Below are 22,754 nucleotides of genomic sequence, written 5' to 3' on the forward strand. Positions count from 1 at the left end.
ACATGGACTAAATGTTACACTCTAAAGACACACGACATCAGAATGGATTTAAAAAACAAGACCTATTTGGAGTGCCTGGGTGGCTCCATCAATTTAGTGTCTGTCTGCCTTCAGCTCAGGTAATAAGCTCAGGGTCCTGGAATCAAGCCCCACATTAGGCTCCCTACTCAGCAGGGAGTCTGATTCTCTCTCTCCCTCTGTCCTTCCCCCCTGCTTGTGCACACTCTTTTTCAAATAAATAAAATCCTAAAAAACAACAACAAACAAACAAACAAACAAACAAAAACAAGATCCATCCCTATGTTGCCTATAACAGACTTATTTTAGACCTAAAGATACCCATAGATTGAAAGTGAGGGGTAGGGGATAGAAACATTTATCACACAAATAGATATCAAAAAAAGTGGAGTATCAATACTTACATCAGACAAACTAGACTTTTTGTTCTTGTATTGTTTTTATCCAGGGATCAGAATAGTACTGGCCCTGTGGAATGATTTTGAATGTGTTCTCTCTAATCCATTATTTGTAAGATTTTGATAAAGATTGTCGTTAATTGTATTTTTTGAAATGTTTGGTAGAATTTGCCAGTGGAAACCGTGTGATCTTAGGCTTTTCTGTTCTGGGAGATTTTTTATTCCTAATTTAACTTTCACTCTTGTTATTGGTCTAAGAAGATTTCCTTCTTCTTGAATTCAAGATTCATGATTCAGTTTTAGCAACTTACACATTTTTAGGAATTATCTTTTTTTCCTAAGTTACCTGATTTGTTACCATATGATTGTTTATAGCAACATGTTATCACACTGTGTATCTTGTGGTTATCTGTTGTATTGCTTTCTCTTTCATTTCTCATTTTGATTCTTGAGTATTATTTTTTTTTCTTAGTTAATGTAGTTAAGGCACTGCCAGCTTATTTTTTTGTGGAAAAACTGATCATTACTTTCAATGTTATATTACTGTTTATTATGGTATCTATTTATTTCCCCAATTAAATTTCAACATTTCTTCTTTTTCTCATTCCTTATGATGTGGTGTTATTTGTAACTTTTCCTTAATACAAGCATTTATACCATCAAATTTCACTCTAGCATCTGCTTTTGCTGCATCTTATACATTTTGGAATATTGAACTTTATTTTTCTTCTGTATTGAGACATTTTGATTTGCTATTTGATCTCTTATTTGGTCCACTGCTTGTGCGCTAGTGTGTTAATATTTACATATTAAATATTTAATATTTACAACATATATTCCAACTTTGTTTTACTGTTGATCTTTACTTTTGTACCACTGTGGTAAGAAAATATACTGGGGTATGATTTTGGTCTTCTTAAATTTGTAATATTTGTTGTGTCTCTTTTTATTGTGATTTAGATTCTTCTGTGTGTACTTGAAGAAAATGTGTATTCTATTTTTCCTGCATAGAGTGTTTTATATATATCATTTAGAACCATGTGTTCTGAAGTATGCTCCAAGTAAAAAATATTTCTTTTTGAAAAAAATAATTTTACTGAGGGTACTCATTTAAAATAAAGCATATCAAAATGGGAGGAGGCCGAGGGGATGGCTGAAATAGGTGAAGGGGACAAGTACATTTATCACAATGAGTATTGAGTAATGAAGTATAGAATTGTTGAATCACTATATTGTACACCTGAAACTAATATAACATTGTATGTTAACTATAGTGGAATTAAAAATTTAAAGTAAAACCAGATCAGTATTACAGATTTTCCATTTTGCTCTCTCCACTTTGTTCCAATCACCATGAATGAGACAGAGACTGTTAAGGACCCTCAAGGCACTATTATTTTTCAAACTGTAGATCCTGATACTTAATTTACACAATTAGTGTTAATTTTCTTCTTTCTGTTAATTCAACATAGAACTATTTGCAGGATAGAAATGGGGATTGTGACAGGATCAATTGACCAACGGATTATGTATTTGCAGATACACCCCTGGTATTTCTCCAAAAGAAATGAGATATTATACCTACCAGCAATCTACTTTCTTAGAATGCAGATGGTAAGGGCTGATTATTAGTGAATATTAGGGGTAATTAATGATGCCTAGGAATATACCAAGAAAGAAGGGGGAAATGGCAAAATAGCAGTTTTCAAAGTCTGAGGACAAACAGAGCTTATTAAATGAAAATCTTCTTTTGATTAGAATTCTAAGTGATAGAGGTATTGAAACCAGGGAGAATGGTCAGATGATGGACAGTATATTATATATTTATCCATATATCAGATGCAAGACTTATCTACTTATCTGCCAAATACAAATAGTAACAGTGCTCTAGTACAGAAGTAAATGGAATGCCCCTCCATCCTATTGCTTACCATAGAGTATCATTAAGAGTTCCATATGATATTATATTTCAGTATGTGTATATGTGTATAATTGTGTGTAGTTTTATACTTAAGTGGTTTCCATGGCAACAGAGAGAGATTGATCTACACGGACAATGATAGTATAAAGACTGACTATGGGGAAAACTTAGATTAGTATCTCAGCCTTCTTGAGTTTAGAACAGTTACTTAACTTATATATTAACCTTTGAAAATAGAGCCTTTTTCAGGACCACAGATCTAAAGACAGGTAACTGAAGTTTTAGAATCACGATTTATTTTTACTTTTTTCCAATAGATAACTGGCACTTTGGCAGAAAAGACTTGCCAGAATTATCAAATGAAAATACAGGGTGGAAAGCTAAATTTGAATTTGAGAAAATGAATAATGTTTAATATATGTATAGCCCAAATTATCCATTGTTGATCTGAAATTCAAATTTAACTGAGTGCCCTATATTTTACCTAGCAACTGTATGCTCTTGTTTCAACATGAGATTCTTTATCTGTACATTTCACTTTTAAAAAGCTTTCCAACCCCACCATTAACTCCATGTAAATACTCACTACATGTTTACCTGCTCTGCTTGTTGTACAACTGCATTCTTGTGCCCCATTCTAGTTCTAATGGCTGGTTCTAGTCCTATGGTTTGACAACCCTCATTTGGAACCTGGGATTCATTTACGCAGTTAGTCAACCTCATTTGTTGTTCATTTGTTTTATTACCCATTCTGGTGACTGCTTAAACATGTTTTTGTTTTATTGTTGTTTTGTTTACTAACTACTCTTCTAACATTCATAAACTTTTAACATTGCAGTCGTGCTGTATTATTGGTTTACTTTCTGTGGCCCTTTACAAAACCATGAAACCACTGTACTAACTGAGATATTTTTGTTTCCCCAATCAGTTACTGCTACTGCTCCTCTGAGGCACTACTTTCCCCATCAAGAATTCATGCATTAATCCTTAAAAACAGAGCTTACAGGGGCACCTGGGTAGCTCAGTGGGTTAAGCCTCTGCCTTCAGCTCAGGTCATGACCCCAGGCTCCTGGGATTGAGCCCCACATCTGGCTCTCTGCTCAGCAGGGAGCCTGCTTTTCCCTCAATCTCTGCCTGCCTGTCTGCCTACTTGTGATCTCTCTGTCAACTAAATAAATAAAATCTTTAAAAATCCAAAAAAATAGATCTTACCCTATGCTATTTATTGAGTGGATCTGCCTCAATATCAAATATTTCATCTTCATACTGCAGAAAAAGTGGAATCCTCTCATATCTCACCCTACTCTCTCCCACCCACCTAAAGGAGTAACATTATAGTCCATGTCTCTGACACAAATTTTATATGTGCCATATACCTAAAGCCTCTGTAGGAGGTCATTTCTAAAGTATGCACAGACTCATAAAAGGAAGAGGACTTACTGAAATCATAATTCAGAATATGCTTTCTCGAACATCCTAATCTTCTAAATTACAAGCTTTAGAAATATTTGAAAATTCAAGCTTTTAAATTTTTAATAAGCTATTAAAAAATAAAATTAGAAAGACTTACATTTTTAAGATCGTTTAAAAAGATAACATTTTTTCATGGTTCATTTTACTAGTGACACATGTATTTATCAGCTTGCCATATGTTGGCGCAGCTGTGATGGTTTTGTCCAAATCTCTACAGACTTTTCTTCTCTGCTCAGAAACATTTTTCAGTGTGGGAACAGAGTGCCTTTGTGCTCTGTTAGGCCATGGTATAGAGTTAGCATATGCTCTCCAATACTTGTTGGCAAGACTGGCAGCCACTATCCATTTATTTATGAGGTTCTTTCCAATAGTTATCTTTTCTTTCTTTTTTTTAAGACTGTGGCAAGTTTAAGTAGCCTTTTAAAAAATAGGCATGACAAAAACCCTCAAAAGTAGGTATAGATAGAACATACCTCAACATCATAAAGGCCATGTACAAAAGACCTACAGCTAATATCATCCTCAATGGGGAAAAACTGAGACCTTTTTCTCTACAGTCAGGAACAAGACAGGGATCTGCACTCTCACCACTACTATTTAACATAGTTAAAAGTCTTAGCCTCAGCAATCAGACAGCTAAAAGAAATAAAAGGCACCCAAATTGGCAAGAAAGACAATGTACTTACACTATTTGAAGATGACACAATACTCTATGTAGAAAACCCAAAAAACTCCACAAAAAAATTACTAGAACTAAGACACAAATTCAGCAAAGTTGCAGGATACAAAATCAGTATATGGAAATCTGTTGCATTTCCATACACCAATAATAAAACAGCAGAAAGAGAAGTCAAGCAATTGATCTCATTTACAATTGCACCCAAAACAAGAGATCTATGAAAAAAACAAAAACAAAAACAAAAAAAACCTTAACCAAAGAGGTAAAAGATCTGTACTCCAAGAACTGTAGAACACTTAAAAAAGAAACTGAAGAAGACAAAAAGAAATGGAAAGATATTCCATGCTCGTGGATTAGCAGAACAAATTTAAAAATGTTAACTGTTAACATGTCTACACTACCCAAAGCAATCTTCACATTTAATGCAATCTCTATCAAAATACCACCAGCATTTCTCACAGCAGTAGAACAATCCTAAAATTTGTATGGAACCACAAAAAAACCCCAAATATCCCAAGCAATCCTGAAAAAGAAAAGCAAAGCTAGAGGCATCCTGATTCTGGACTTTAAGCTGTATTACAAAACTGTAGTCATCAAGATGGTATGGTATTAGAACAAAAATAGACAGATTGATAGAACACAACAGAAAACCCAGAAATGGATCTACAACTACATGGTCAGCTAATCTTTGACAAAGAAAAAAAGAATGTCCAATGAAAAAAAGACAGTCTCTTCAAGAAATAGTGTTGGGAAAACTGGGCAGCAATATGCAGAAGAATGAAACTGGGCCACTTTCTTACACCTTACACAAAAATAAATTTAAAATGGATTAAAGACCTAAATGTGAGACAGGAAACCATCAAAATCCTAGAGGAGAACATAGGCATCAACGTCTAGGACCTCGGCCATAGCAACTTCTTACTAGTCACATCCTGGAGACAAGGGAAACAAAAGCAAAAATGAACTACTGGGACTTCATCAAGATAAAAAAAAAAAAAAAAAAGTGGCTCCTGGGTGGCTTAGTGGGTTAAGGCCTCTGTCTTCAGCTCAGGTCATATTCCCGGGGTCCTGGGATCGAGCCCCGCATCGGGTTCTCTGCTCAGCGGGAAGCCTGCTTCCCCCTCTCTCTCTGCCTGCCTCTCTGCCTACTTGTGATCTCTCTCTGTCAAATAAATAAATAAAATCTTTAAAAAAAAAGATAAAAACAAAAACAAAACAAATAAACAACAAAAAAAAAATTCCGTGAACCAAAGGAAATAATCAACAAATAGAATGAGAGAAGGTATTTGTAAATGATGTATCTGATAAACGGTTAGTATCTAAATCCATAAAGAACTTATCAAACACCCAAAGAACAATCCAATTAAGAAATAGACAAAACAATCTGAGGGTTTGGAAGGGGCCGGGAATGGGAGGTTGGGGGAACCAGGTGGTGGGTATTAGAGAGGGCACGGATTGCATGGAGCACTGGGTGTGGTGCAAAAACAATGAATACTGTTACTCTGAAAAGAAATAAAAAATTAAAAAAAAAAAAAAAAAAAAGAAGAACTGGACAAAAGGGCACCTGGGTGGCTCAGTGGGTTAAGCTGCTGCCTTTAGCTCAGGTCATGATCTCAGGGTCCTGGGATCGAGTCCCACATTGGGCTCTCTGCTCAGCAGGGAGCCTGCTTCACTCTCTGTCTCTCTGCCTGCCTCTCTGCCTACTTGTGGTCTCTGTCAAATACATAAATAAAATCTTAAAAAAAAAAAGAAATGGACAAAAGACATGAATATACATTTTTCCAAAAAAGATATCCAGATGTACAACAGACACATGAAAAGATGTTCAATATCATCAGGAGGAAAAACAACAACAACAAACAAACAAACAAACAAAAAAAACAGATCAAAACTGCAATGAGTTTTCACCTCACACATGGATAAAATTAACAACACAGGAAAAAAGAGATGCTGGCAAGGATGTGAAGAAAGGGAAACCCTTTTAAATGTTTGGTGGGAATTCAAACTGGTGCAAACACTCTGGAATACGTATGGAGGTTCCTCAAAAAATTAAAAATACAACTACCCTATAAGCCAGCAATTGCACTACTAGGTATTTACCCAAAGTATATAAAAATACAGATTCAAAGGGGTACAACCCAATGTTTATAGCAGCATTATCAACAATCACCAAAGTATGGAAAAAGCCCAAAAATCTTGACTAGTAAATGGATAAAAAAAGATACGTGTTACACACACACACACACACCTACACACACACACACACACACACAAAATGGAAAGTTATTCAGCCATCAAAAAGAATGAAATCTTGCCATTTACAATGATGTGGATGAGTCTAGAGTGTATTATACTAAGCAAAAGTCAGAGAAAGACAACAACTATATGATTTCACTCATATGTGGAATTTAAGAAACAAAACAGATAAACATATGGAAAGGAGTTTAAAACAAAGAGAGAAGGAAGTAAACCATAAGAGACTCTTAATGATGGATAACAAACTGAGGGTTGATATAGGGCAGCGGGTGGGGGATAGGCTAAACAGATGATGGTTATTGAGGAGACCACATGTTATGATGAGCACTGGGTGTTACACATAAGTGATGAATCACTAAATTCTACCCCTGAAACCAGTATTACATTATATGTTAACAAATAAGAATTTATATAAAAAACTGAAAAATAATACACATGACAAATACTCTATTTATATTTTGGGATGAAATTTAATAACATTATATAAACCCATAGAAACTAGAAATATATGATATCCTTTACCCCTTATTGACCTCTTACCTACTTAAAAATCACTTTTTTCAACTGATATCTTTATTTTTACTTATTTAATTTTGACATACTAAAAAACTGCATATATCTAATGCATACAATTTGATATTTGGACAAATGAATACCACCCACAACACCATCACCACAATCAAGGTAAGAGACACATCCATCACCTCCAGAATTTTTCTGTCTCTGTGTGTGTGGTAAGAACTTACCACGAACTCTACACTTTTACCAAAATTTGAAGTGCATACTACAGTTCTGTTGACTACAGGCATTACAGTGTATACAAGATCTCCAAAACTAATTAATCTTGCAAAACAAAGACTTCATAGCTGAACAACCACTCCCATTTTTCCTTCACACGGCCACTAGTAAACACCATTCTATTCTCTGATTCTATAGTTTGAATATTTTAGCAGAAGTGTGATTGCTGTATCATATGGTAGTTCTGTTTTTAACTTTTTGAGAAATCTCTATTTGTTTCCATAACAGTTGCACTAATTTTATATTCTCACCAACAATATATAAGAACTCCAATTTAGCCACATCTTTGCCAACACCTGTTTGTTTGTTTGTTTGTTCTGTTTTTTTTTGTTGTTGTTTTATAAGAATGATTCTAACTTAAGGTCATATCTCATTGTGGTTTTGACTTGCATTTCCCTAACGATTCACTATTGAGCATTTTCTATATCTTTATATATCTTCTTTTGGAGTAATGTCTATTCAAGTATTTTCCCCACTTTTCAATTGTTTTTTTGTTTACTATTAAGTTTTAGAAGTTACTTACATATTTTGGACTAGGCTTTTCTCAGATATGCGGTATGTATATGGTATGTATATGATACACACACACACACATATGTATATATAGACATATATATGTATATATATATAAACAAATATTTTCTTTCATTCCATAGATTGTCTTTTCATCCCAAATATATTACAAAGCTATAGTTATTAAAGCAGTATTGCACAGGCATAAAGACAGGCATATTGAACAATGGAACAGAATAGAGCACCCATAATTAAACTCATACATATTTAGTCAATTAATATTCAACAAGTGTGCGAAGAGTACACATTTAGGAATAGTCTCTTCAATAAGTGGGAAAATTGGGAAATTTTAATATCTACATTCAAAGTAAAGAAATTGGACCCTATCTTACATCATTCACAAAAATAAACTCAAAATAAAGATGCAAATATAAGATCCTGAACTGTAATACTCCTAGGGGAAAAAAAAAATAGGAAAAATAGGGGGAAAGCTTCTTGAATATTGGTCTTGGCAATGATTTCCTGGCAATGATATGACCTCAAAAGCACAAGAAAAAAAGTAAAAATACACAACTAGGACAACAGTGAACTAACAACATTATAATTATTTCTACCTTTCTTACACTGAAACTTAAAACCTTTCACATTGCTTCCCACATGCTTACTTCCGTTTGACATAATCCATGAGAAATCTGTTAGTTCTCCATCATCAATCAGATGGGCAATATTAGGAATTACATGACCGTGTAACTGGAAAAGGGCTGGGGATAAGGACAAGCTAAGTAACCCAGGAGCAATAACAAGGGTGCTAGGCTGACCTCCCTCTTGTAGCTCCTGTTTCATTGTTCTGCAAACAAGCCAGCAAGCTGTGAAGGTTCAGTGAGGTAGCAAAATATATGTCCGGGCTGCTGAAAACACTTTTTCAATGAAAAAATCAAGACATACCAATCAATGGAGGAAGCCTGCAATCTTCTTTTACTATGTTCTTTGTAACATTGTGATTTTCCTGTGTTAATACTGGAACAATTTTTCTCTTTTATTTTTCTTCTTTTGGAATGAATGTCAATAGTCTAGGGTGCATCTGACAACAGCAACTGAACCGGCTTCTGGAAAAATCTAAGGCTAAAAGGAGGTAGAGGAGATCAGTGAATAAGTATGAAATAATAGTCAGAAAACAGAGAACAGTCAGAATCTCACTCATGCAGCATCACAGAGGAACTACTCCAAATATTACACAGGTGATTTTTATCAGGCTAAATTTAGTACAAGATCTTAGAGCTCTTAGTGTTTGAATTAGGATTCCATTTATTGAGAGTCAAGTTATTTATTGCCAAGGGGCTTGCAGGACTCAAACTAGAACCCAGAACATGTAATGTTGAACGAATTATCCATTCACTCATTTATTATTCAAATATTTTTGAATGGCTATTATAAGCTGGGAACTGGGTCAATTAATGAGGATATTATAAGTTTATGTATATAACAGACACAGATCATATTATCTTTAGAAAAAGAGAATACAGATCTTATATTTAAGACAGATGTGTAGGACCTAAGAAACAAAAAAATAAATCTAGTATTTAAATTGTGACACATTATCAGAAAGCATAACTTTGGTAAATCACTTAAGTATCATATGGAATTTACAAGGCTGCTTCTTTGACAAAGAATTTCATTATTTATATTATGAAGAGTGATAATATTTCCCTTCTCACCAGATATAGGAATAATATATTGACTTAAGGCTGACAGGTATGTATAAATAACAAATTCTCAAGAAACAAACACACAAACTAAAAAACAAAAACAAAAACAAATCCCGGATTTCTAGCTTTTGTAAATTTTGTTGTAAATACTCCTAGCACAATCTATTTTAAGCTACCAACACTGCTGGTACAAGTCCTGAAATAAAAGGAGTCAGTTCACAGAAAACTACATAAGCAAGGTCTAGCACATTCCTGAATGCTGACCTCTTAATGCCTGATTGGTCTCTCAGCTATTAAAAGAACTTGACAAATCTTTGGAATTAACCCTTGAAAACTGCTTGTATTAAAAATCATAGTTTGTGGGGGGCGCCTGGGTGGCTCAGTGGGTTAAGCCTCTGCCTTTGGCTCAGGTCATGATCTCAGGGTCCTGGGATCGAGCCCCGCATCGGGCTCTCTGCTCAGTGGGGAGCCTGCTCCCTCCCTCTCTCTCTGCCTGCTTCTGATCTGCCTGTCAAAATAATAAATAAAAAAAAAATCATAGTTTGTGGGAATTTCTTACTTTCAGTAGCTGTCTAGTCTGGAGGAGAGGAGAATGTAGACACATTTATCATATTTTATCTCAAGTAAGCTTTACATCAGGGTTTATCCTAGAGTTGAAATTGGGGCTTGCACTCCCAGGTGGTCAGCTGGCTCAAACAATACAAAGATCTATTTGGGAGCACAGACCCAGATCTATCCAAATCTATTACCTCATGGAAGAAGGACAAATCTATAGATACAGTGTATGTGTCTTGAATAATCATAATTCTCTTGAATACTTAATCAGTCCATATTACTACATCACAAATGTACCGTGGACTTGTAATTGGAGTATATTCATTAAATACTTAAAATCTCCACGTCTTTGTAGGTGCACAGAAATTTCAGACAAGACCTTAAAAAGTCAGGTATTGATTATCAAATGTAAGACATATGCTAACTTATGCCTACCACATACTTTAGTTTATTTCATTATTTATCTGTAAAAGAAAGATAGAAGGAAAGACAATGTGAAGGACAAATAAAGGTTGCAGGTAAAAAAATAAATCAAAACTATTCGTTTTTAAAAATGTGGGAAAAATCTGTGGATTTTCTATTATTCATGTTCCCATTACAATGGATAATCAAGATTTGACTACATTGTAATTAAAACTGAAGTTGAACAACACATCAAACAATTCACAATTTATATTATAATATAGCTCATCAACCCACTAAATATATATTAATAGAGCATTGAAAACCATGCATTTGGCATTTCAAAGGAAGCTTCCCACATCTGGGGTGATTTGGGATAAATTATTTAGTGCCCTCTCTGTCTTTCAACTATTTTTGGTGAGTTCTATTTTGCATAATATTGCAATCAGCCCTTGAGTAGAAAATGTTAATGCCGTGGAGGGGGGTAATCTTCATCTCTGGACAAAATTCTAAAGAAAATAATACAATCAAAAAAAGAATAGAGAAACCAAATTTTGAGGTAATTAGAAGAATAAATGAATGTTGATAAATTTTGAGATTATTCAAAAATTATAGGTTTTTAACAAACATTTGATTTTGAAATTTTCACTTCTTAAAAGTAGAATTTCAGTGAGCTTGTCTCATGAAATTTTAGGTATAGTTCTCCTATAATATTATGACAATAGGCCAATGTAATAGTATTTCAATTTCTTTGTTCTTTGATACTACAAAATACTCTGATTCATCTGTATTTGCGAGTAACATTAATCATTATGACCTTCTGAGATGTAATACTGGCAGAAGCTTGAGATAATATATATTTGTTCCAATTTGCACAAACTAGTAAATGAGACAGGTTCTGGAAACTGTAGATTTGATACTAAATGCCAATATCAGTTGAGAATTTATTATTGATCATATTCATAGGTATCTAGGGGGAAAAAAAGCAATAGTCAAAAGCCATTGTTAGGTACTCTTAGTCAAAGACAAATAAGAAAAATTCAATTCAGTTCATCTTTTGATATGGCATTGGAATTATCAAATGAATTTGGTAGTTAAATGAAGACAGATGGTAGAACAAGGAATTAAATGTTAGAATTATTATATTTTTATTAAGGAAGTTTAAAATACTTTTAAATATTGAGAGAAATATGAACTTACTTACAAGTATAATCATAGAAGCTATCATTTACCAAGCTCAACTACTATTCCAGAGACTATTTTAGTTATTTTAAGATCATCTAATCCAAATAACTTTCCTAGGACATATAGTGTTGTTATTCATTCTTATTTTTAAAGACAGGAAACTGAGGTTGAGTCAGAAGATATCCTGCTAAAGGTCAATTACCTGTCAAATGAAGGATTCAGGTTTAAAAAACTAAAAGGTCTAATTTGATCGGGGCACCTGGGTGGCTCAGTGGGTTAAAGCCTCTGCCTTTGGCTCAGATCATGATCCCAGGTACCTGGAATCGAGCCCCATGTCAGGCTCTCTGCTCAGTGGGGAGCCTGCTTTCTCCTCTCCTTCTCTCTCTGCCTACTTGTGATCTCTGTCTGTCAAATAAATAAATAAATAAATCTTAAAAAAATAAAATAAACACCTAAAAGGTCTAAAGCCACTAGCTGCGCTGACTGGCATGCTGTCTGGTGAGAGAAAGACTGAACTGAGAAGCCACTTACACATTCTTCAGGCAGAAGTGGAGGAAAGATAATATATTTTTTTTTAACTCCAGACATCACAACAAAATAAATACAAAAAAAGAACAAAAAGAACAAGTTTGAAGATACAATTTTTTTAAATCTGTGAATAAAAGGTAGATCCATCCAACAATGAGATGAGTTTCCTTAAAAAGTAGTGAAATCATTTTCCTTAGAATTATGCAAAAGAATATTCTAGATCATCAGAAATATTGTGGACAACCTCTCCTTGCAGGAAGGAATACTATTTTTCTCTTTAAGAAAAAAAAAATGGGCAAATTAGAACCTACTTTTTAAATTACTGATACTAGTACAATAATTTCATTTTGATTTTTTTTTCTTCAAGAGGCAATAACATTCATCAAATGTAAAGACATGTCCATATATTAAATAGAAAAGGCCAAGTTTACTCCTGAATTCTTGAAGCATTCCAAGCAAAAAATAGCAACAATTTTTTCTTTCTTCTACACCTTTTAGCCTTAAAAATAGCAGTAAATAATCTGAGGATATTGTTTTTTAAGTCATTTACCACTGAATCTATGTATATACCACAACGTGTATCTACTTTCTTTCTTTTTTTTTAAGATTTTATTTATTTATTTGAGAGAGAGAAAGTGAGAGAGAGCTTGAGAGAGGAGAAGGTCAGAAAGAGAAGCAGACTCCCCGTGGAGCTGGGAGCCCGATGCAGGACTCGATCTCAGGACTCTGGGATCATGACCTGAGCCGAAGGCAGTCGTCCAACCAAATGAGCCACCCAGGCGTCCCCTCGTATCTAGTTTCATTAGGAAATACTGGTAGGTGGGTAAATGATATAATAAAGACAAAAAAGAATATAAAGACTACAAATTACTATAAAGTATCACACAAAGTATTCTGAATCATTTTGCTTTCACTTGGCATAATTTCTGGCTCAAAGACCAGTATATAAATGGACTTTCACTTGGCATGTCTCTAATACCATTTGATAAGCTGCAACTGTTTTATTTCTTAATCTCACTAGAGAATTCCATTGTTGTTATGATTTTATCTTTGCTATAAACTCATATGTTATTTTATTTCACTGTTTCCCAAAGGTAGCACTTCATAATGTATGTTTCCTCTAGGTTTGACTCCTAAATATATTCGATTTGCACATTCTCTTATTTCCACTGACCATAGGGTCACTTTGGTATGTTCTTTCATTATTTATCTTTCTAGAGGATAAATTCTGACTCTTCTTAGAGTAAGAGACTAGCTTTCAAGAGTGTCCTTCAAAGAATATATGTGCAGTGAAACTCTCTACGTAGGTATTGATGCTATGAACAAGACAACAAAAACAACAAACCAGATATATTGTTACCATATACAATTGTTGATAATGTTGGAAATAACTGCACTGACTCAAAGCACATTCTTGTAACTGATAATTAAGTACATCTAATGTTTAGCGTAATTAAGTAAGCAAATGTGTGTATAGTCATCTGATAAAATTTTTAGTCTAACTTTTATTCTAGAGAAGCCAAATCTTTTTTGCAAAAATATATCAAACTTAGATGTGTGTTTCCTGGCGACAACAAACTACAACTACAGAGAGTATACTCATAAACATAAAGAAGAGTTTTTTCCTATTTCTTTTTCTTTTTTTTTTTTTTCTTTTAACATCTGTTGTTTCTACCTGTAGATTCTTTATTTTTCAGTTCAGTAAAGTTCCTTTCCCTTATTTTTTTAGTAATATATAAACTCGTATAATTTATTAAAGTACATCTTGGACTATCTCAAAGTTACTCTGGATGTTGGCAAAAAATACAGATATGTGGTATCGGCCCACATCTGTTTAATCCCAAATCTGTGGGCAAGGTTGAGGCACCACAACCTACTATCTGATGAAGCATACCAACTAATCTTTTTTTTTTTCATTTATTTATTTTCAGCATAAAAATATCATTATTTTTTCACCACACCCAGTGCTCCATGCAATCCGTGCCCTCTATAATACCCACCACCTGGTACCCTGACCTCCCACCCCCTCCCCGCCACTTCAAACCCCTCAGATTGTTTTTCAGAGTCCCTAGTTTCTCATGATTCACCTCCCCTTCCAATTTACCCCAACCCCCTTCTCTCTAACTCCCCATGTCCTCCATGCTTTTTGTTATGCTCCACAAAAAAGTGAAACCATATGATAATTGACTCTCTCTGCTTGACTTATTTCACTCAGCATAATCTCTTCCAGTCCCGTCCATGTTGCTACAAAAGTTGGGTATTCATCCTTTCTGATGGAGGCATAATACTCCATAGTGTATATGGACCACATCTTCCTTATCCATTCATTCGTTGAAGGGCATCTTAGTTCTTTCCACAGTTTGGCGACCGTGGCCATTGCTGCTATGAACATTGGGGTACAGATGGCCCTTCTTTTCACTACATCTGTATCTTTGGGGTAAATACCCAGGAGTGGAATGGCAGGGTTGTAGGGAAGTTCTATTGTTTTTTTCCAATTTATTTATTATCAGAAAAACAGTATTCATTATTTTTTCACCACACCCAGTGCTCCATGCAAGCTGTGCCCTCTATAATACCCACCACCTGGTACCCCAACCTCCCACCCCCCCGCCACTTCAAACCCCTCAGATTGTTTTTCAGAGTCCATAGTCTCTCATGGTTCACCTCCCCTTCCCATTTACCCAAATTCCCTTCTCCTCTCTAACTCCCCTTGTCCTCCATGCTATTTGTTATGCTCCACAAATAAGTGAAACCATATGATAATGGACTCTCTCTGCTTGACTTATTTCACTCAGCATAATCTCTTCCAGTCCCATCCATATTGCTACAAAAGTTGGGTATTCATCCTTTCTGATGGAGGCATAATACTCCATAGTGTATATGGACCACATCTTCCTTATCCATTCATCCGTTGAAGAGCATCTTGGTTCTTTCCATACTTTAGCGACCATGGCCATTGCTGCTATAAACATTGGGGTACAGATGGCCCTTCTTTTCACGACATCTGTGTCTTTGGGGTAAATACCCAGGAGTGCAATTGCAGGGTCATAGGGAAGCTCTATTTTTAATTTCTTGAGGAATCTCCACACTGTTCTCCAAAGTGGCTGCACCAACTTGCATTCCCACCAACAGTGTAAGAGGGTTCCCCTTTCTCCACATCCTCTCCAACACATGTTGTTTCCTGTCTTGCTAATTTTGGTCATTCTAACTGGTATAAGGTGATATCTCAATGTAGTTTTAATTTGAATCTCCTTGATGGCTAGTGATGATGAACATTTTTTCATGTGTCTGATAGCCATTTGTATGTCTTTATTGGAGAAGTGTCTGTCCATATCTTCTGCCCTTTTTTTTTTTTTTAAGATTTTATTTATTTGACAGAGAGAGAGGGAGAGAGAACGAGAACAGGCAGACAGAATGGCAGGCAGAGGCAGAGGGAGAAGCAGGTTCCCCACCGAGCAAGGAGCCCGATGTGGGACTCAATACCAGGACACTGGGATCATGACCTGAGCCCAAGGCAGCCGCTTAACCAACTGAGCCACCCAGGCGTCCCATCTTCTGCCCATTTTTTGATATGATTGTCTGTTTTGTGTGTGTTGAGTTTGAGGAGTTCATTGGAGATCCTGGATATCAACCTTTTCTCTGCACCGTCATTTGCAAATATCTTCTCCCATTCCGTGGGTTGCCTCTTTGTTTTCTTGACTGTTTCCTTGGCTGTGCAGAAGCTTTTGATTTTGATGAAGTCCCAAAAGTTCATCTTCGCTTTTGTTTCCTTTGCCTTTGGAGACATATCTTGAAACAAGTTGCTGTGGCTGATATCGAAGAGGTTACTGCCTATGTTCTCCTCTAGGATTCTGATGGATTCCTGTCTCACATTGAGGTCTTTTTCCATTTTGAGTTTATCTTTGTGTACGGTGTAAGAGAATGGTCGGGTTTCATTCTTCTAAATATAGCTGCCCAGTTTTCCCAGCACCATTTATTGAAGAGACTGTCATTTTTACATTGCATATTTTTTCCTGTTTTGTTGAAGATTATTTGACCATAGAGTTGAGGGTCCATATCTGGGCTCTCTACTCTGTTCCACTGGTCTATGTGTCTGTTTTTATGCCAGTACCATGCTGTCTTGGTGATCACAGCTTTGTAATAAAGCTTGAAATCAGGTAGCCTGATGCCCCTAGTTTTATTTTTGTTTTTCAACATTTCCTTAGCAATTCGGGGTCTCTTCTGATTCCATACAAATTTTAGGATTATTTGCTCCAGCTCTTTGAAGAATACCGGTGGAATTTTGATCGGAATAGCATTAAAAGTATAGATTGCTCTAGGCAGTATAGACATTTTAACAATGTTTATTCTTCCAATCCAAGAGCATGGAATGATCTTTCATCTTTTTGTGCCTTCTTCCATTTCTTTCATGAGTGTTCTGTAGTTCCTTGAGTACAGATCCTTTACCTCTTTGGTTAGGTTTATTCCCAGGTATCTTATGGTTCTTGGTACTATAGTAAATGGAATTGATTCTCTAATTAGAGAATCGATTCCACCTAATCTTTTTAACATTCTAAAATTCCAAGCCCATAGGTACATTTAAAAAACAAAAACAAAAACAAAACAAAAAACAAAAAACCTCATTCCAGTGTTGTATATGCATATTCTATGAAACAGAAATTGTAGCTAATTTGTCATCTCATTAACTTTTACTTTTTGCAAAATGTGTATCGTCCAAGAAATGTGTATTTTTCACTATGAAGACTGGTATAGTTTTAAGCAGTAATAATGATCATTTGATACTCTGGCTTTTCCTTTGAAAATTTCTGATGGAGGCATAATACTGCCACATTCAGTTTAAAAAAATTCTAAAATATCTCTTTCTGCTGAAGAAGGATTAAAATCTCCTTAAGAGGGTTGGCATTTTTTTTTAAAATAGAGAAGACAGGAAAGCTTTTCTTGTTTATTGATCTTTATTAATACTTATCATTTGTTATAAAAACTACATAAAACTTTGTTTTAATGAAAAAAAAATCCAAAAACAAATGCAACAAACAGTGGCTGTAAGTTGCTTGATTTCTCAGTAATGTATCTGAAAACTTCCCTTCTCTTTTTATCCAGCATTAAAAATGCATACTATTGACTGATTAAATAATTGGCAATAATTTAAAACTATATGTTGTATATCATAAGCCAGATACGATGTATTGTGTCATTTTCCTATAAGCAACGAATGTTGCATTTACAGAGGTGATATATAAAAACACACTATATACATACATGTGTATATAACACATATCTATATATTATATACACACATGCATATATATATGCATAAAAAGAGAAAGACAAATGCAAACATAGTCATTTCAATTGTAATTAATGTGAATAAATAGCATATGAAAGTTATTTTAGTAACAGAAAAGGTTTCAAAGAGTTACAACATAAATGAAAGCATGAGTCTATTTTATAACCTAAAATGTAAGTCAAACTTTTTATGATTAATTTTTTGTACATTTTTATTACATTTTGAAAAGGGTTTTCTCCCTCCCTTTCCCCCTCCTGCCCCCTTCTCTTTGCTTAGCCAACACCCCCTTCTCCCACTCCCTTAAACAATCCTCCCATGTTGTAAAAAGTGATAAGATACTACAAGGAATGTTGAAAGGTCAGTCTACATGCTAATAAGGGATTGTAGTCTGGCCAATGCCGATGGTCAGTCTACATGCTAATAAGAGATTGTAGTCTGGCCAATGCCGATGGTCAGTCTACATGCTAATGAAGGATTGAAATCTAGCCAATACTGTCTGTTTCCCTTTTGTTAACGACCAATGAAAGTAACTTCCCACTATGTAAATGAAGGATGCTGAGCGAACCAATCAGGGGTATTCCCGCGCGCCAAGTATGCCTTTACATTCAAACCAGCCAATGAAAACTTTGTAACCATGCTTCCGCTTCTGTACGTATGCTTTCGCTTCCCCAAACCCCATAAAAAGGCCCTGAACAAAGGGCTGGCGCGCGAGTCCTCCTAAGACTTGACCGCCCGTAGGTACCTGTGTCTACTCAATAAACCTCGTGCTGTTTGCATCTGACCAGTGGACTCGGCTCGGTTTTTGGGTCTGGGGGTCTCCTCCTGAGAAGGGGTCCATTCCGGGGTGCTTGGAGCCCCGGGGGGATCTTTCAATTTCTGGGTAAGGCATTTCACCTCACTTATTTGCAAACTTTCTTATCTCTATCTATCAAAAGAAAAGTCCAAATAGTACTGCAATTAAAAATGATAAATCCTGATTTATCAATCAAGAAACAATCAGTAGAAACAATCTGTGTATCTTATTTAGCCCCATGTTACCCTAATGCCTTTCTTCCAACACTTATTGTCCTATTCCTTTTGCTTTAGTTTGTTTTGTATAATAAAAATTTGGCCTGGGTTCTTAGGAAGGAAACTAAATTCTTGGAACTTCCCAATTAATATGAATGTTTTTTTTTCCCAATTTATTTATTTTCAGAAAAACAGTATTCATTATTTTTTCACCACACCCAGTGCTCCATGCAAGCTGTGCCCTCTATAATACCCACCACCTGGTACCCCAACCTCCCACCCCCCCCACCACTTCAAACCCCTCAGACTGTTTTTCAGAGTCCATAGTCTCTCATGGTTCATCTCCCCTTCCAATTTACCCAAAAGCACATACCCTCCCCAATGTCCATAACCTTCCCCCCTTCTCCCAACCCCCCTCCCGCCAGCAACCCACAGTTTGTTTCGTGAGATTAAGAGTCACTTATGGTTTGTCTCCCTCCCTATCCCATCTTATTTCATGGATTCTTCTCCTACACACTTAAGCCCCCATGTTGCATCACCACTCCCTCATATCAGGGAGATCATATGATAGTTGTCTTTCTCCACTTGACTTATTTCGCTAAGCATGATACGCTCTAGTTACATCCATGTTGTCGCAAATGGCAAGATTTCGTTTCTTTTGATGGCTGCATAGTATTCCATTGTGTATATATACCACATCTTCTTGATCCATTCATCTGTTGATGGACATCTAGGTTCTTTCCATAGTTTGGCTATTGTGGACATTTCTGCTATAAACATTCGGGTGCACGTGCCCCTTTGGATCACTACGTTTGTATCTTTAGGGTAAATTCCCAGTAGTGCAATTGCTGGGTCATAGGGCAGTTCTATTTTCAACATTTTGAGGAATCTCCATGCTGTTTTCCAGAGTGGTTGCACCAGCTTGCATTCCCACCAACAGTGTAGGAGGGTTCCCCTTTCTCCGCATCCTCGCCAGCATCTGTCCTTTCCTGACTTGTTGATTTTAGCCATTCTGACTGGTGTGAGGTGATATCTCATTGTGGTTTTGATTTGTATTTCCATGATGCCGAGTGATATGGAGCACTTTTTCATGTGTCTGTTGGCCATCTGGATGTCTTCTTGGCAAAAACGTCTGTTCATGTCCTCTGCCCATTTCTTGATTGGATTATTTGTTCTTTGGGTGTTGAGTTTGTTAAGTTCTTTATAGATTTTGGACACTAGTCCTTTATCTGATATGTCGTTTGCAAATATCTTCTCCCATTCTGTCAGTTGTCTTTTGGTTTTGTTAACTGTTTCCTTTGCTGTGCAAAAGCTTTTGATTTTGATGAAATCCCAAAAGTTCATTTTTGCCCTTGCTTCCCTTGCCTTTGGCGATGTTCCTAGGAAGATGTTGCTGCGGCTGAGGTCGAAGAGGTTGCTGCCTGTGTTCTCCTCAAGGATTTTGATGGATTCCTTTCTCACATTGAGGTCCTTAATCCATTTTGAATCTATTTTCATGTGTGGTGTAAGGAAATGGTCCAATTTCATTTTTCTGCACGTGGCTGTCCAATTTTCCCAACACCATTTATTAAAGAGGCTGTCTTTTTTCCATTGGACATTCTTTCCTGCTTTGTCAAAGATTAGTTGACCATAGAGTTGAGGGTCTATTTCTGGGCTCTCTATTCTGTTCCATTGGTCTATGTGTCTGTTTTTGTGCCAGTACCATGCTGTCTTGATGATGACAGCTTTGTAATAAAGCTTGAAGTCCGGAATTGTGATGCCACCAACTTTGGCTTTGTTTTTCAATATCCCTTTGGCTATTCGAGGTCTTTTCTGGTTCCATATAAATTTTAAAATTATTTGTTCCATTTCTTTGAAAAAGATGGATGGTACTTTGATAGGAATTGCATTAAATGTGTAGATTGCTTTAGGTAGCATAGACATTTTCACAATATTTATTCTTCCAATCCAGGAGCATGGGACATTTTTCCATTTCTTTGTGTCTTCCTCAATTTCTTTCATGAGTACTTTATAGTTTTGTGAGTATAGATTCTTAGCCTCTTTGGTTAGGTTTATTCCTAGGTATCTTATGGTTTGGGGTGCAATTGTAAATGGGATTGACTCCTTAATTTCTCTTTCTTCTGTCTTGTTGTTGGTGTAGAGAAGTGCAACTGATTTCTGTGCATTGATCTTATATCCTGACACTTTACTGAATTCCTGTATAAGTTCTAGCAGTTTTGGAGTGGAGTCTTTTGGGTTTTCCACATAGAGTATCATATCATCTGCGAAGAGTGATAATTTGACTTCTTCTTTGCCAATTTGGATGCCTTTAATTTCCTTTTGTTGTCTGATTGCTGAGGCTAGGACTTCTAGTACTATGTTGAATAGCAGTGGTGATAATGGACATCCCCGCCGTGTTCCTGACCTTAGTGGAAAAGCTTTCAGTTTTTCTCCATTGAGAATGATATTTGCAGTGGGTTTTTCATAGATGGCTTTGATGATATTGAGGTATGTGCCCTCTGTTATGCAGTAGTCCCATAGATCGCAGTGGGTTTATGCTAATCAGATGCCCCAGGATGAGGCCTGGCCAAGAAAAAGACTAACCATGTGATTAAAGGGTTGGGTCTTTACCAGCCCAGCCTCTGGTGACATGAGGTGGGCTAAAGACTGAGCTTAAACATGTGGTCTGTGATTCAGTCATACATGCCAACATAATGAAACTCCAATAAAACTCTAAACTCCACTGAAGTTAGAAAAACAAACAAAACAAACAAACAAACAAAACTGAACTCTAAAACTCATCGGAGCCTCCTGACTGGTAAACACATCAATGAACCATGAGAGTGATGTGTCTGATTCCATAAAGAAATAAGGAAGTACTGTATTTGAAACCCTCTTAGATCTTACCTAATATATCTTTTCATTTGGCTGATCCTTTATAATAAAACTGTAACCACTAGTGAAATCCTCTTCTGAGTTCTGTGAGATCTTCTCATTAACTATCAAACCAGAGGAAATTATGGAAATGCTAGTTTTTATACCAAGTTGATCCAAAGTGCAGGTGACTTAGAGAACCCCAAATGTAGCTCTGGCATCTGTAATGATGGGTCAGTCTATTGCAGACTGTGTCTTTGAATGTATAGGGTCCATACTAATTCCTGGAGGATAGTCTCAGAATTGTGTTACAATGCACCACTTAGTATCAAAATAGTATGCTTCTCTTAAATAATGTACCATCTCTTAAACGAAACACAGATCATCATAGGCAGACATACCATTGGTTCCCAGGTATCACTTCTAGCTCTACACAGATACAGATGCTCACCAAAGCTTGCTTACAGAGAAGAGGAGGCAGAGTCTAAGATTCAGATGTGAGAATCATAATCAGGTCAAGAAGTTTGAAACTTGTAGAGAAAAATTATCTTACAAAAAGCAAAAATGGTATCATTGCCTAATCTAGGATTAGATAGGAAATAAACACAAAAGGACTGTAAATCACAATTGCTACCACTTGTCTCTCATCCATGACATCACACCCAATGACATGTGAGGATGAAGTGAGAACAAAAAGTTCTCTGGACATGTGACTTATAAAAGAATGACTCAAGTGTACACCCCATATGTCATTTTATTGAGGAAAATTATACTAGAAACAAATGAACAAAACATTCAAGTCATTATCAATTAGATCAGTTTAAACACAATTCTAGTGAAAAGAAATACATACTGCAAAACCTATAATCCTGTGAATTTAGGCTTATTTAATAAAAAAGCTACTGTCTAGGCTTCCCAACATAAAGAATAACAGCAGAGTGTTCCTGGGTGGCTCAGTGGGTTAAGCCCCTGCCTTCAGCTCAGGTCATGATCCCAGGGTCTGAGCCCTGCATCGGGCTCTCTGCTCAGCAGGGAGCCTGCTTCCTCCTCTCTTTCTGCCTTTCTGCCTACTTGTGATCTCTCTCTGTCAAATAAATAAATACAATCTTAAAAAAAAAGGAATAATAGTAGATGCATATTATCAATTAAAGAACTGCCATTCTTGAAAGTAAAT

Source organism: Neovison vison, chromosome 10, assembly GCF_020171115.1.
Source record: "Neovison vison isolate M4711 chromosome 10, ASM_NN_V1, whole genome shotgun sequence".
Classification (NCBI taxonomy): domain Eukaryota; kingdom Metazoa; phylum Chordata; class Mammalia; order Carnivora; family Mustelidae; genus Neogale; species Neogale vison.